Raw genomic sequence first — 15000 nt, 5'->3', positions numbered from 1 at the left:
AAAAAGCTACTTTATAATAAGAATATCATACTCCACTTTGAAGAAATTCTGGTCAGTTATAAAATAATATAGTCTCCTCTGTCTTAAAACATATCATTCTCTTGCGTAAGTTAATCTCTTAATTCAACGTCATCCTTTTCTGTGCTTCATCTTTTAAGTCACTCCACTTATTCTTTTTCTTTAACTGTCCTGTGGCCCCGCCCCCTTTTTTTCATTCAAGTCTTCATATATTATGCAAATGGACTCCGGAAAGATTTACATTGCACGGAAAAATAAAACCAAACCGAGAGACTTGGGCTTTTAAGGATCTTTCTTACATTCTTTTTCGCTCACTCGGGGAGTAAGCCTATGAACTACTTTGTTGTTTGTTGTGGTTGTTCTTTATAAAAGAAAGATACTCATATCCTATCTCTGTAATAACAAGATACTAACCCAAATGTAATTCGACGAATAACTGATTTGTAATTACTCTTAATTCCTTTTTCTTTCTTTAATCATCTAATATCTTCATTATTCTAAGCTATTATATACTTCTTCCAAGCGTTCTTCTCTCTGCCCAGAAAGTTCACGGAAAGACAGAGACTGGAAATGAGAGAGTTCCAGAAACTGACGAATCCAGAGAAATTGCCTCATGGCCGTCAGGAAGTGTTCGTCCTTCCCGCGACGTTAATTGAAAGGATTCTTTTTCTCTGGCGACACCGACACCTGTCAGGGACGGTGCCTTCCCTTTCCTGATCAAGCGGAAGATTAGGGGAGATCGAGGGTGAGGGCTTTGGGTGGGGAATGTTGCTTCTGCTAATTACATCGACCGTATTTGAACTGGAAAAATTCAACTAGAAAACTGAACTGGAAAAACTGAATTGGAAAAATTGAATTGGAAACTGAACTGGAAAAACTGAACTGGAAAACTGAACTGGAAAAATTGAACAGGAGACTCGAACTAGAAAAATTGAACAGGAGAATCAAACTAGAAATCTGAACTGGAAAACTGAACTGGAAAATTGAATTGGAAAACTGAATTGGAAAAATTGAACTGGAAATCAGAACCAGAAAAATTGAACTGGAAAACAGAACTGGAAAAATTTAATTGGAAATCTGAACTTGAAAAACTGAACTGGAAATATTGAACTGTAAAACTGAACTGAAAAAATTGAGAAATGCAAGTTAACGTACGTAAACAGTACGATAAATAACCCTTAACGGTAGATATTAACTTGTCTCAATTAACCTAGAATAAAATTTGGTTAAAATCATAAGTTATTAGATGATCGAAAGGTAGGTGATCAACGTACCAATTTGCAGCCCTCTAGACTCGGTAGATTTTAAGATCTGAGGGCGGACAGATACCCATCTCAACCGCTCTCTTTTAACAGAAAACATCAAAAGGAAATGAAATGCAACGAGATTTTATCAACCTTTCTAAAAAGATATTTTGTTTATCATTGCACGGTTTATAAGAATGACCACGAGAGAATATATATATATATATATATATATATATATATATATATATATATATATAATATATATATATATATATCTGGAATACAAAAGGAGAAGAAGAAAACCAGTGCAAATCTATCACCTGATCAGAACCCCTCGAGATTCCTCATGTCTGGTGCAGTGACTCTCCACTTCGGGAAACTCAAGCCTCCCGAAGAGTGAGGAAAAACAAGGGTTTTCTCCTCAGTTCGAGGAAATACTTCTCACTCGGTCAATGTCACACCGTGGTGTTTGTTCGATGTTTGTTGCTGTGCTCTTATATTGTTCAATTTCTCAATAAACCTTCATTTCAGTGTAAATGCATCGAAAGAAATAGGCCTAGTACTAGTACATTAAATCCAGAGTTATGCCATACATTCAAAGCAAGAAATGTCACGTATATAGTTGTGAACTTGTGAAAATACACTTAAAGTTGCTCCACAAAGACAGTTTCGTCGTCTCGTGGAAGGAAGGCTCTGTTGTTCTCCGGTTTGCATTCCAAGCGATAGGGAATTAGTGTGAATAGTTCCCGAAAGAATGTGGTTTATAAGGCAGTTAATATCTATTAACGTTGATTTGGTACTGACTCAGACGCTAAACCTCTCTCTACATACATACATACACACACACACACACACACACACACATATATATATATATATATATATATATATATATATATATATATATATGTGTGTGTGTGTGTGTGTGTGTGTGTGTGTGTGCGTGTGTGTGTGTGTGTGTGTGTGTATTAAAGTTTTTATCTTGGTGTAATTCCCATAACAAAACGCAGAAAAACACTACTGGCCTATCATTCATAGCATATTAATTTTAAAATTTAATGACTACATATTATTACTTCCTTACTGTGGTGACTCACAAGAATATAAGCTAAGCATTGCGATACTCGCTTTGATTTCCTCATATAGCTTATTAGACTTGTTTAGACCATGATATATTGTCATTTATTATAGAATTATGGATTGTAAATACATCTGTAGTGTATATAATAAATACCTAGTAAAAACGCCCTGCTGCAAAACTCAAAGTTATATTTTCAATTCGCTGTAATAGCTATCTGTGAATTAAGTCTTCAAGCACATTGTAGTTTCACTAGCGAATGGCTGAAGTTTCAGCATAATGTATTATGTTCATCGTTGACTTGTGAAGTTATCCTTAATACTCTTACACGGATGAAGGTTAATGCTATCCTAATATCAACATTTTAATACAAAAAGGCAACTGATAATTCCTTCTGATAGCACTGAAACGAAACCGAACGAGGTGAGGCAGAAAATAACAGCCTAGGTGGATACCTTTGTAACAGCCATCTATGGAGGGGGTGACCAGTCGGTTGGGCGTTTAGTATCTTATATCCTTGTGATTGTGTCGGGAGTGTTTCCTTGTTCAGCTGCTCATGTGGATGCTGCAGGACTAACATGACAAGCTTTTATACATTTTGAACTCACGTCAGAGTTCCAGGGCAAGTCTGTTTTCGATATGAAAACCAGATGTGAGACTAGACGAAATCCAGGAATGGCTGAAATTTATAAACCTGTAAACACAACTACTGCAAAGACGCGCGAGGCCTTCGGTACTGTCATTTTTTGGCCATATGGAAATGAAACACATTTTCATGATGAATTGATGGAGAAGCTTATTTTAAAGAAATATAAGAGGGAAGTTATAAATACGTTCTAAGTGGGAGAGACAAAACAAGAGGAAGTCGTAGCGATGAAACGGTGGGTCTTGATTACTTGCATACAACGCTAATACCTGTAGTTTTTGTAACAAGCCCAGTACGAAAATACAAATAAACTTTTAATTGAACGATTTCACATTTTAAAATAAGCTTTCATTAGCTGTTTGTACGTCCACTCAAAAGTTAAACAACCATAACCTTTTCGACAACAGTCCGTACAAGTAGTATGTGGCAACTTACACTTACTGATGAAGTCAGTAGGCACCTCACTGGACATTTAATGGGGGTTAGAGAGGTTGAGGAGTTTCCCGCCTTTTCATTTCTCAGTTGGATTTCTCGCTTTATTGTGACGTCTTGACTATATGGTACTGGATTAGATGATGCTAATATACTTGAAAGCCCCTTGGTAAGATTCACGATTTTCAGCTATGTGGAAGCTTTGATCATAGGTCTAGTGTTTTGATCTGCCTAATCTCTTGTTTGCCTGATGTTATAATTAACATGTTTCATTATGGGTATTATAATGAATTAGTCATTCTGCAGGTAATTAGATCTAATTCATATTGGATATCTACAATTAACAAATTCGATGCAAGTATTGAAAGAAAATTACATACACAATCAACTTGCAAAGCAAACCCATCTTTCAGACCAGCAACTCTCTCTCTCTCTCTCTCTCTCTCTCTCTCTCTCTCTCTCTCTCTCTCTCTCTCTCTCTCTCTCTCTCTCTCTCTCTCTCTCAGTATTTTGTGTCGTTTCTTACTGCTAATTACCTCATCAAACCTTGTCATGGAACCAATGCGTCTTTCACAAATTAATTTTTTTTACGCTTAGGCCGAAGTGACCCCATACTGAATTAGCATGACTAGGGTATGGCATTTGTTTGGCTACCATTCCGCTTGCTAATGATGTAACAGTAGATATTTTGTTTGGTTTAAGCCCTGAGGTTTTGCTGGGCATTCAGGAAGTTTGGTGTTCGGATGGCTTCTAACCTATTGGTCTAGTTAAGTTGTAGTTATGAAAAGTAAAATTTTCTCTATCAACATTATATTAGGACTAGGTAGCCTCCTCACTTATTGTACTAATGGTTCATTGCTTATTATCAGTTATTCAAAATTTCGCGGGTCTCTATTAGTTTTCCAAAACATCTGTCAAATATCTATGGTCATAGACCTGTATTTCTACTACTCTTCCGTAAAAGTTTAGTATTTGTAGGCTCATGTCTAGAAAGAAGATAATAGGCCTAATGAATAAATGTAGAAATTATCGTTAAAATGATAAATATCAATTCCAGTGATCTACGATATACCACAAAATGGATTAAACGGTTAAATTTTGAAATTCAGAATAGGTGCGTTTATCCATGGATGCCTGGATCCCATTTTAAAAAAATGAATAATCCTTCCTTCTACGCTTACAAGAGAGAGAGAGAGAGAGAGAGAGAGAGAGAGAGAGAGAGAGAGAGAGAGAGAGAGAGAGAATGTAATGTAGTTATCTCGTATGCTAAGCCTACATTTTAAACATTGTTGGTGGAAATAACAAACGCAAAATACTGAAAAGGGAAACAATAGAGTTGCAGTTATTTCTGATTTCAGAATTGCAAATATTTGAAATAGCACCGCGTCACTGAAGCGAGTGGGGTGGAAAGCTATTTCTTCATAGTATCGCCGTGACTTGGCTGCATCAGAAAACAGAGACCCTGAACAGGAGTAAAGAATGTCGACAAATATTCTCTGTCGAAATATTTCAAATGCAGATGCAGTTTCAGGCGTTAAAATAATATATTACAGTGGGTTTCAAGTTCATACCGGTGTATTTATACCTGTTTCAAGTGGTTTGCTTACATCGATAGCTCTCTCTCTCTCTCTCTCTCTCTCTCTCTCTCTCTCTCTCTCTCTCTCTCTCTCTCTCAGTTTTGATGCCGTTATACAAGTCAAGAGGAAGGTACTCAGTGCACATACACATGACGTTCAGTGTTATTATTCGTTATTATAGTGTATGTTACTACTCTCTCTCTCTCTCTCTCTCTCTCTCTCTCTCTCTCTCTCTCTCTCAGTTCATGTGCACATGACATTTAGCAAGTTGACATTTATATCTTACAACAGTTATTATTCGTTATGTTGTGTATTGTTTATTATTCTCTCTCTCTCTCTCTCTCTCTCTCTCTCTCTCTCTCTCATACACTAATATGGCATCGCTAATAATGAAAAACTTTTCAACAAGTTAGCAGTATCGGCTCGAGGGCAAATCATTCTTTTTAACGTGAATTTAAAATAATTTTCTGTATCAAATGTTGGTACAGACGAAACTAAACAGCGGTTGCAATTATATTCATAGCAAACACTTCCCGTCCACGCGTCCGTACGCCTTTTGAAATTAGGTTAGCGAATAATAATAATAAAAATAATAATAATAATAATAAAATAGGTTAGCTTGGATTAGATCAGATCTTTCATTACAGAGAACAAGAGACGGATATTATAAAACAAAAAGCGCAGTGTAAGGGAGACGAACGAGACGAAATCAGCTTATGCCCATTTGAATTATAAAAAAAGAGCGTATTAGATTCAGCTTCGCGAGATTATTATTGCTCTACGCAGAGCTGAACTTAATTATGAACCAACTACATCTGCCTCGAACGGTTAATAAATAGCGCTTTCTAAATGCATGACGGTCGTGAAATAAATTAAGAGTTCATGTGAATTCGACCGAGAATGATGTTAGTTTTGATGGATAGTTGGGGAGATTTTTCAGTGGCTCAGATTCTCTATAGAGTCAATTGTTTAATTGCTGACGTTCCCAATACTTACCACTTGTTCCTTTTTTTTATATATTTTACGGCGTTCGTAGTTTCATGCCATCTCTCTTTTATTTGTATCGAATTAATGAAAATCCCGGATCGCTTATATGCTTAAAAAAGGCTTGTTCTCATTTCTGGAAGTCTGTAAGTCTTCATTGAAGAATAGTTCTAATTAATAAGGACTTGAAGCGTGATCGGTATGGTCTGGGCCTGCCATCTCGGTGGCCACGAGTTCAATTCTCGGGCATTTCATTGAGGGGTCAGAGATGTGTATTTCTGGTGACCGAAGTTCACTCTCGACGTGGTTCGGGTGTCACGTAAAACCGTTGGTCCCGTTGCTGAATAACCACTGGTTTCATGCAACGTAAAAACACCATACAAACAAACATAAGGACTTGACGTTGCTATAATTTCATGAAAGATTTTCTTCCGTATAAGTTGCCAATGCCGTGTCCTGAGGACGTTCAAAACTGGTGTACACACTTCTTTACTACTATAATGAGTTATTTTGTGTAAATACAAGAAATTGTTACCTGAGGGATTTATTATGTTACATGGTTCACCTGCATAAAATCTTACTCCTCATCTCGTCACATTGAGGTACCTCGATAAGCCTTCAATAATCTTGTGACAATTTGAAACGATACTCTATACTCGCTAAATTCAGACCCTTCTTTTCTTTAACAACTCAACCTGGCTTTCTAAATCGCCGTTACTTTAGATGCTACTGAAAAGAGTATGCCTCTAATGTGGTAGGTCCTGCCTGAGATATGTAAGTATCCGGACCATCTGAAATTCAGGAACTGAATGGTTCCCACGACTGAACAGTCAAACTCGCTGTCATTTACGTAGTATGCAACTGTCAAACTGGCTGTCATTTACGTAGTAGGCGACCCACTGAGGAATTGAGAGATGAATCATGATTGTGGTGTCTTTGGCCACAGATGTAAACAGGATTTTCACGTAGATCTGACGTTAACATCAACGTACGTCATATGCAAATGTTGTAAAAGAATATTCTTTAATTTTTTTTTTATTGTGAAAGTGAATGTGGATAAAAAAAAAAAAAAATTCATTTTTTTATTGTGAAAGTGAATGTGGATATGACCTTTAAACCACCAAACAATGCATTAACGTTTTAAACAGTATAAAACTATTAGTTCAATATTGGTTAAGGATTATGAATGTTCACGTGTGTGAACATAAAGCGTGTGTGGATGAGAGAGAGAGAGAGAGAGAGAGAGAGAGAGAGAGAGAGAGAGAGAGAGAGAAAGGTTGCAGATGCCGAGGGAGGCGTTAAATATAGGGATTGAACTGAGTTTGCAGAATTTAACTTAATGTCATTAACTAGGAATATAATAATTCATATCAGAAGAAGTAAAATTTACTTTTTGCAGTGGTATACATAAATATAATAACAGTAATAATAATGATAATAACAATAATAATAATAATTATAATAACAACACAGGGAAAAACTATAAAAAAAAACATAGCTGGTAACGACTGATACACGAGTCAGGGAGGAAGACGTGTTAATACATTTATATGCATTTATAAACCAGAGAGATAGATAGAGAGAGAGAGAGAGAGAGGCTTTACAGATGGTGACAGACGTCACCTGCAGTTCAGGAGTTGGAGTCAGTAATCGAGTTTGTGGGACTTGACGTCGCAAGTGGGTGGTATGAAGTAAAGGCCTGTAGGAGACACTGACGAGGAAGGAAGGGTGGGTTGTGTATTAGGGAACGGAGTTACATAATAGATACTCCTATAGTAGATTCACATCAACCGTGCATTTGATGTCTAGTCCTGTCCCTTACGACGCTCCTGATTGGCTGTTGATAAGCCAATCACAGGGCTGGAAACTCTCAGTCTCTCGAGAGAGTTCACATAGGCAGGATGTATCCCTCAGGAGAGGTGGAACATAGATCCTACCCAAGTGAACTCTCGAGAGAGACTGAGAGTTTCCAGCCCTGTGGTTGGGCTTATCAACAACCGATAAGGAGCGTCGTAAGGGACTGGCCTAGACATCAAATGCACGGTTGAATTGAATTTACTATAGTCCTGATCATTCTACCATACTCTAGACAGCTCTCAGTGTATTTAGATACAGATAGGCCTATTTCTGTGCGTTTCTGAACGATCTTTTTAAATTGACATCGAAGTTCATATTCCCTGACTAAGTATCCTGAACATTGTTTCTCTTCAACTGGTCGTATTCTAGTTTAAGCTACGATATGTTCAGATCCTTTTCTGTCACGTTTCTTTTGTTTATTGATTCGAGTTAATCATATATTTTGGTTTGTGTTTTCACCATCATCAACTAAGCAGGAATTTTCAGATTAGCGACACCTTCGTCTGCTTTTAGTACTTCAATTTTCTTCACATTTGTCTAATTTTTTCTTATTTTTTTGTAATTGGATGGACTGCTATTGAGATACAATGTTTCCCTGGGTAGCCATAATTCCAAGTTGAGGGATACTCGAATATGAGCTTAAAACGGTTAAAATCAACGATGTCTTTTTCTGTATTAATCCTTTGCACCAGAATGAAACTGTAAATATTTAATATCTGTTATTTTCCACATTTCTAACGTTTGGCAACAAAGTAAATATTTTATTACGCTTTTATCCATTGGCTATTGGCTGCTCATCTTTCGTTAAACTAAATTTTTGCATTTTTCATTATTATGCAGTTTCTTGCTATAATTCTCCTCTATAAAAAGACTTATGGTACCTTATGGTCCGTTTCATAAACCTCTTTCATATATTTTGCATATTTTGGTAAAATTTCCAGAGATCTGGACACTTCAAAGTGGCATATTTTATGATCGTATGTCTGATGATTTTTTTCTTGTTTTGCTATTCCTTTCAATTTAACTGGCATTTCAAAACTCTGTCATGATCTGCGTTACAAAACTCCATATTTTTATCCTCACGAGTCAGTGACTGTGATCACTGGTATTGTTTGTGATTTCACCGCTCGTCAATTTGCCATGCGTATTATGTGTTTCATTAATATTACCTGTATATTTTTCTTACCTAGCATATCTAATACAATTTAATATCCTCTCTGCTCTTTCTCAACCCCATTTCATTAAAAAAAAATAATCTTGTTTCGTATCTGCATAATGATTCGTGTCTGTATCTCCTTCATGCAAAAAAAAAATTATTAATAAATAAATAAATTAAAAGATAAAAAAAACTCTCTGAGAATCATAAGTTTCGTCTTTCAGGAATAAAAACTGCCATCTTAGATGCTGTGGAGGTTCAGACGATGACAGAACTGACTGAGATTTGCATTAATTCGGCAGAAGTATTGTGAATACTGCTCCCCACCACCCCACGCCTCCCGGGAACCACCCAGGGACGCATGCGCATTGATGGTACCGTTAGATGCTCCATTTGCGAAGTTCAGAAGAATAACATGAACTACTTTGGTAAGTCAAGTTTCTTCTTTGATTGTGAATTCGAGGCATTGTCGATTGCTTTTGAGAGAGAGAGAGAGAGAGAGAGAGAGAGAGAGAGAGAGAGAGAGAGAGAGAGAGAGAGAGAGATATTATAATTAATGATTTTGTTGACGAGAGATATTGTTTGCTCCTTTTGACATAAAAAACTCCGATGAGTTCTTTCGACCTTATATGCATGTGGAATTGTACTATATATTTTTTTAAATAATACGCACGTGAATCAATATTGCCAAATATTTTTATACCATTCAGATTTATCCGATGGTTCAGAAAGCATTACTTCCGAACGAATTGTCATTTAATCTCATTTCACAGTCGATGGAATTCAAACTTTTTTTCCTTCAGCTAAAACAAGGTACAATGAAGAAACTTTACTAATTTCCAGCCATAGTCAATTACAGTAGATATAAAAAAAATTAACGAGACAGTTTCTGGTAGAAGGTTCATTAAAAGGTTCATTGAGAAATGAATATATAAGAAATATGATGTCATTTGAAAATGGAATTGAATATTTTACTACATTTTCATAATCGTAGAATGTTTGTTTTTTCGGTATGACGGGGAAAGTCACAAATGTGCTATCGCTTACTCGGGGAGTAAGCCTACAAACTACTTTGTTGTTGATTTGTTGTTGGTGGGGGGTGGGGGGGGATAGTAAAGCCCTATGGAAAAGCCTAAAAAGGTGTTTTGTGTTGAGTTAAAAATACAGGAATTTTATGATAGGATATTTATGATTTATTCATTAGAATGAAAATGTAAAAAAATATAATGTACATAATAAACAGTACAGAAAAATAATTTCTAATAAAATATAGCGTATTTATTTTATTTTTCATTGAAACAACGTGCTATTTGACCGTAGAGTTTAGCACGTTTTAATTTACGTCAAGTTAAGAATATAAAATCTTGCACGCGACCCAAGTAAGCTGGAGGTCGGATCAAGCCTTGTTTTTATTCGGAACCTATAACTGACTGAAGAAATGAGAATATATTAAATATTCCTGTATCAAGAAACGGAAACAAAGCTCTATCAAAGAGTGTGTGGAGTCTGTTCAGAATCTCTCTCTCTCTCTCTCTCTCTCTCTCTCTTCTCTCTCTCTCTCTCTCTCTCTCTCTCTTGCATGACACAGCGTTGGCAGGCGGCGTATTTTATCACCTGATAATTTCCTGGAATAATCCAGGGGATCCTTATGACAAAGGACTCTCCACTTGCCTCCTGCAGCCTTCCCGCCACGCTCGGTGTCTCCTCTTTCTCCTCCGTCTGAGGATGTCATTAGCGAAGGACGGTAATCTCCAATGCCTTCATATTTTTTGCTCGAGATCAGACCCTCCCCGTGTTGTGTGTGCCTTCAGATCTTTAACCTTGAATAGCGAACATGAATTTGAAGTAGTGTTTTGTCAGCTCTTTTACACTCCCATGACAGAGCCAATAAAAAACTGTGTTTTTGTGTTCTGCTCTCTCATTTTCGTTCATTATTTTTAGTTTTCTGCCAAAGAAAGCTATTTATATGGCTTTTTGTCTGTACGTCTGCCTCCAGAGCTTAGTACCTACTGAGGCTAGAGGGCGGTAAATAGGTACGCTGATCATCCACCCTCCAATCATCAAACATACCGAATTTCAGCCGTCTAACCTCAGTAGTTTTGATCTCATTCAAGGTTAAAGTTAGCGATGATCGTGCGTCTGGCATCGCTATAAGTCCCAACAACACAGGCCACCACCGGGTTGTGGCATCTCTTGCTTGTTTTTACAGAGACGTTCGTCGCTGGATGGTATCAGCGATTCTAGTTGCCAGACATCTCCAGATCGACATACGACCTAACTGAGAATCATCTTGGGATGGAGAAACAAAACATGGAGATGATTTCTTGTCCCGTTTTGTCACATTTGTCTTTGTTAAAAGCACAGTCAGATGTAGAGCTCTTCATGGAGCATTTGTGACAAGAATAGTTATATATCCGAAGGCGTTATAGAATCGGTTTCACTTTCAATAACCGATACATCTTATCAGATCCAGCTTTCGAGGATATTGGGTGCTGTTTCTCTGCTCCATCTTTCTTTTTAGGGGATATTTTGCTCTTCGCTTCCTTTGACAGATATGTGGACTTTAAGATAGTTTTCACTTCCCTTACTTTGACAGATGTGTGGACTTTAAGATAGTTTTCACTTCCCTTACTTTGACAAATGTGTGGACTTTAAGATAGTTTTCACTTCCCTTACTTTGACAGATGTGTGGACTTTAAGATAGTTTTCATTTCCCTTACTTTGACAGATGTGTGGACTTTAAGATAGTTTTCGCTTCCCTTACTTTGACAGATGTGTGGACTTTAAGATAGTTTTCTCTTCCCTTACTTTGACAGATGTGTGGACTTTAAGATAGTTTTCTCTTTCCTTACTTTGACAGATGTGTGGATTTTCAGATAGTTTTCTCTTCCCTTCCTTTGACAGATGTGTGGACTTTCAGATAGTTTTCTTTCCGCCTACTTTGATGGATATGTGGACTTTCAGATAGTTTTCTCTTCCCTTACTTTGACAGATATGTGGACTTTAAGATATTTTCACTTACTTTAATAGATATGCGAACTTTAAGACGGGTTTCTTGTCGTTCACTTTAATGGGTATAAGAACTTTAAGGTACTTTTCTATTATTAACCCACACGATAATATGTATTTTGGAGCTTCCAGTATGAACAAGGTAATGAAAGCAATGAAAAAATTTATGATATAGATCACCTTTACTTCAATGAGGTTATGACCCACATAAATTTGCAGGATATGCAGTCTCCTTCTGATGGTCGAGTCAACCCGGTTTGCTAAAAGAAACCCATAATCCTGACATTATTCCCTACTGCTCGTGAAATATGGAGTTCCATACTGTAAATATTCCATAGTGTAGCCCTCTGTAGATGAAAGGATCTACTGTATAAGGAGATGATGCGAAAGTTTGCCCAGGGGAGATGATAAATTAAATTTGGACGTTATATAGCGAGTTGGAAACGCTCACGATTGGGGACATATACACATATTCGAATAAGCGTTCCATCTTTTTTCTTTAGCAATGATCTTACTCAAAACCATAGTATTGTCCAGTGTATTACAGTATCTCTCTCTCTCTCTCTCTCTCTCTCTCTCTCTCTCTCTCTCTCTCTCTCTCCTGTTTCCTTCACTATCAAATTTACATAATATATTTATATTTACATACATACATATAGTATCTCTGCCTGTCTGTCTGTCTGTCTCTCCAGTTTCTTTCCCAATCTTAATTACATTATATATATTTATACATACATATCATAGTATCTATCTCTTTCTCTCCACAGTTTCCTCCACCATCTTGTTTATATTATACATATACATACATGCATACACATCCACACACACTCACACACACACATATTTCTTTCTCTCTCTCTCTCTCTCTATCCTTCTCCTCCTTGTGCGATATCGACCACGTCATAATATGTCTTTGAGAGTCTTCGTGGACAAATTCCCTCCCTGCTCACCCATTATTTACTGAAGCTTCCCTCCCTCTCTGTTTACCGTTTGCCTTTGATGTCACTGGACTTCTCGTTGCTCTCCCTTCCGTCTTGGTGGTAAACCAAACCCACTCCCCCCGCCGACCCCCCCCCCCCACCCCACCCGCCAAAAAAAAAATAGCCCCTTTCTTGGATCTGCCAATTTATACTCTTGTAACCCGTTCTGTCTTTGGACGTCTATGTTATGTGCTTTCGTGTATGTATGTAGTATGTGTATGTGTATGTATTGTATGTGCGTATGTGTGTGCATATATATAAAAAGATGGGGACGGAACTTGTGTGGAGAGAGAGAGAGAGAAAGAGAGAGACTATATATATATATATATATATATATATATATATATATATATATATATATATATATATATATATATTATATATATATACACATATACATATACATAATATACATATATATATATATATATTTATATGTCATATCACATTACCGTGATTCATATACATATGTCGAGCTACAAATGTCCTTTAATATCTAATTTGCCCTACATCGGAATTAATATATTTTCATATATGTTTAATTGAAGGGAAATTTATTCGGCGATAATAGAATTGCCGGCCGACGGGCACGAACCATCGACATTTTTAGTTCCAGGACTGGCAGTGAAGCCTTAGCCTACCCCACCCGCAAGAGGATATAAGTTTATGCCGCCTCCCATCTCAAATACCTGTCGCACTCAGGTAATTTGTAGTTTTGGAGACTACATCAAACCCACCTCGTCCTCGGTAGCGTTGTAGTGCTTTTGCCCGCACGTAGGTGGGAGGCGGCATAAACTTATATCCTCTTGTGGTGGCGGGGTGGGCTAAGCCTTCACTGCCAGTCCTGGAATTGAAAATGTTAATGGTTCGTGCCCGTCGGCCGGCAATTCTATTATCGCCAAATAAATTCCCCTTCGGTTAAACATATATGAAAATATATTAATTCCGAGGTAGAGCGAATTAGATATTAAAGGACATTTGTAGCTCGATATATGTATATGAATCACGGAAATGTGATATGACTTATATAATGGCTACATGTGGGCAAAAGCACTACAATGCTACCGAGGACGAGGTGGGTTTGATGCAGTCTCCAAAACTACAAATTACCTCAGTGCGACAGGTATTTGAGGTGTGAGGTGGCATTAACTTATATCCTCTTGCGGTGGCGGGGTGGGCTAAGGCTTCACTGCCAGTCCTGGAATTGAAGATGCCGATGGTTCATGCCTGTCGGCCGGCAATTCTATTATCGCCGAATAAATTCCCCTTCGGTTAAACATATATGAAAATATATTAATTCCGAGGTAGAGCGAATTAGATGTTAAAGGACATTTGTAGCTCGTTATATATATATATATATATATATATATATATATATATATATATATATATATATATATATATATATAATATATATATATATATATATATATATATATATATTTATTTATATAATATATATTTATATATATATATATATATATATATTATATATATTATATATATATATATATATATATATATATATATATACGTATATATATATATATAATATATATATATATACATATATATATATATATATATATATATATATATATATATATATATATATATATATATATATATATATATATATATATATATATATATATATATATATATATATATATATATATATATATATATATATATATATATATATATAGATTTATATAAGGATATTTATTATATATATAATAATTATATAATATAATTAATTATAATTAATATTATTTAAATATATATTATTAATATATTAAACATATATTATATATTATTATTATATATATAAGTATAATTATATATAAATAATATATATGTTATAAATAAAATATTAAATATAATATATAAATTATATAAATAATTATATTAATATATTATATATTTTATATATATATTTTATATATATATATATTTAATTAATAATTGTAAATAAAAGATGTGGAAAGAAACTGTAGAGAGAGAGAGACAGAG

At 35.7% G+C, this 15000-nt stretch overlaps 1 long non-coding RNA gene across 1 annotated transcript in view; it reads left to right on the top strand.

The window, feature by feature from the left end:
- The first annotated feature begins 2589 nt into the window (after positions 1–2589).
- Positions 2590–15000, top strand: part of LOC135224104 (uncharacterized) — a 38545-nt gene continuing 26134 nt past the window's right edge. The window contains exons 1-2 of the long non-coding RNA XR_010316611.1: positions 2590–3224; positions 9220–9423. This is a non-coding gene — a long non-coding RNA (uncharacterized LOC135224104). The remainder of the gene's footprint in view (positions 3225–9219; positions 9424–15000) is intronic.

Source organism: Macrobrachium nipponense, chromosome 10 (assembly GCF_015104395.2).
Source record: "Macrobrachium nipponense isolate FS-2020 chromosome 10, ASM1510439v2, whole genome shotgun sequence".
Classification (NCBI taxonomy): domain Eukaryota; kingdom Metazoa; phylum Arthropoda; class Malacostraca; order Decapoda; family Palaemonidae; genus Macrobrachium; species Macrobrachium nipponense.
The sequence above is the reverse complement of the archived record's forward strand: the minus strand, read 5'-3'. Positions and strand labels throughout refer to the sequence as shown.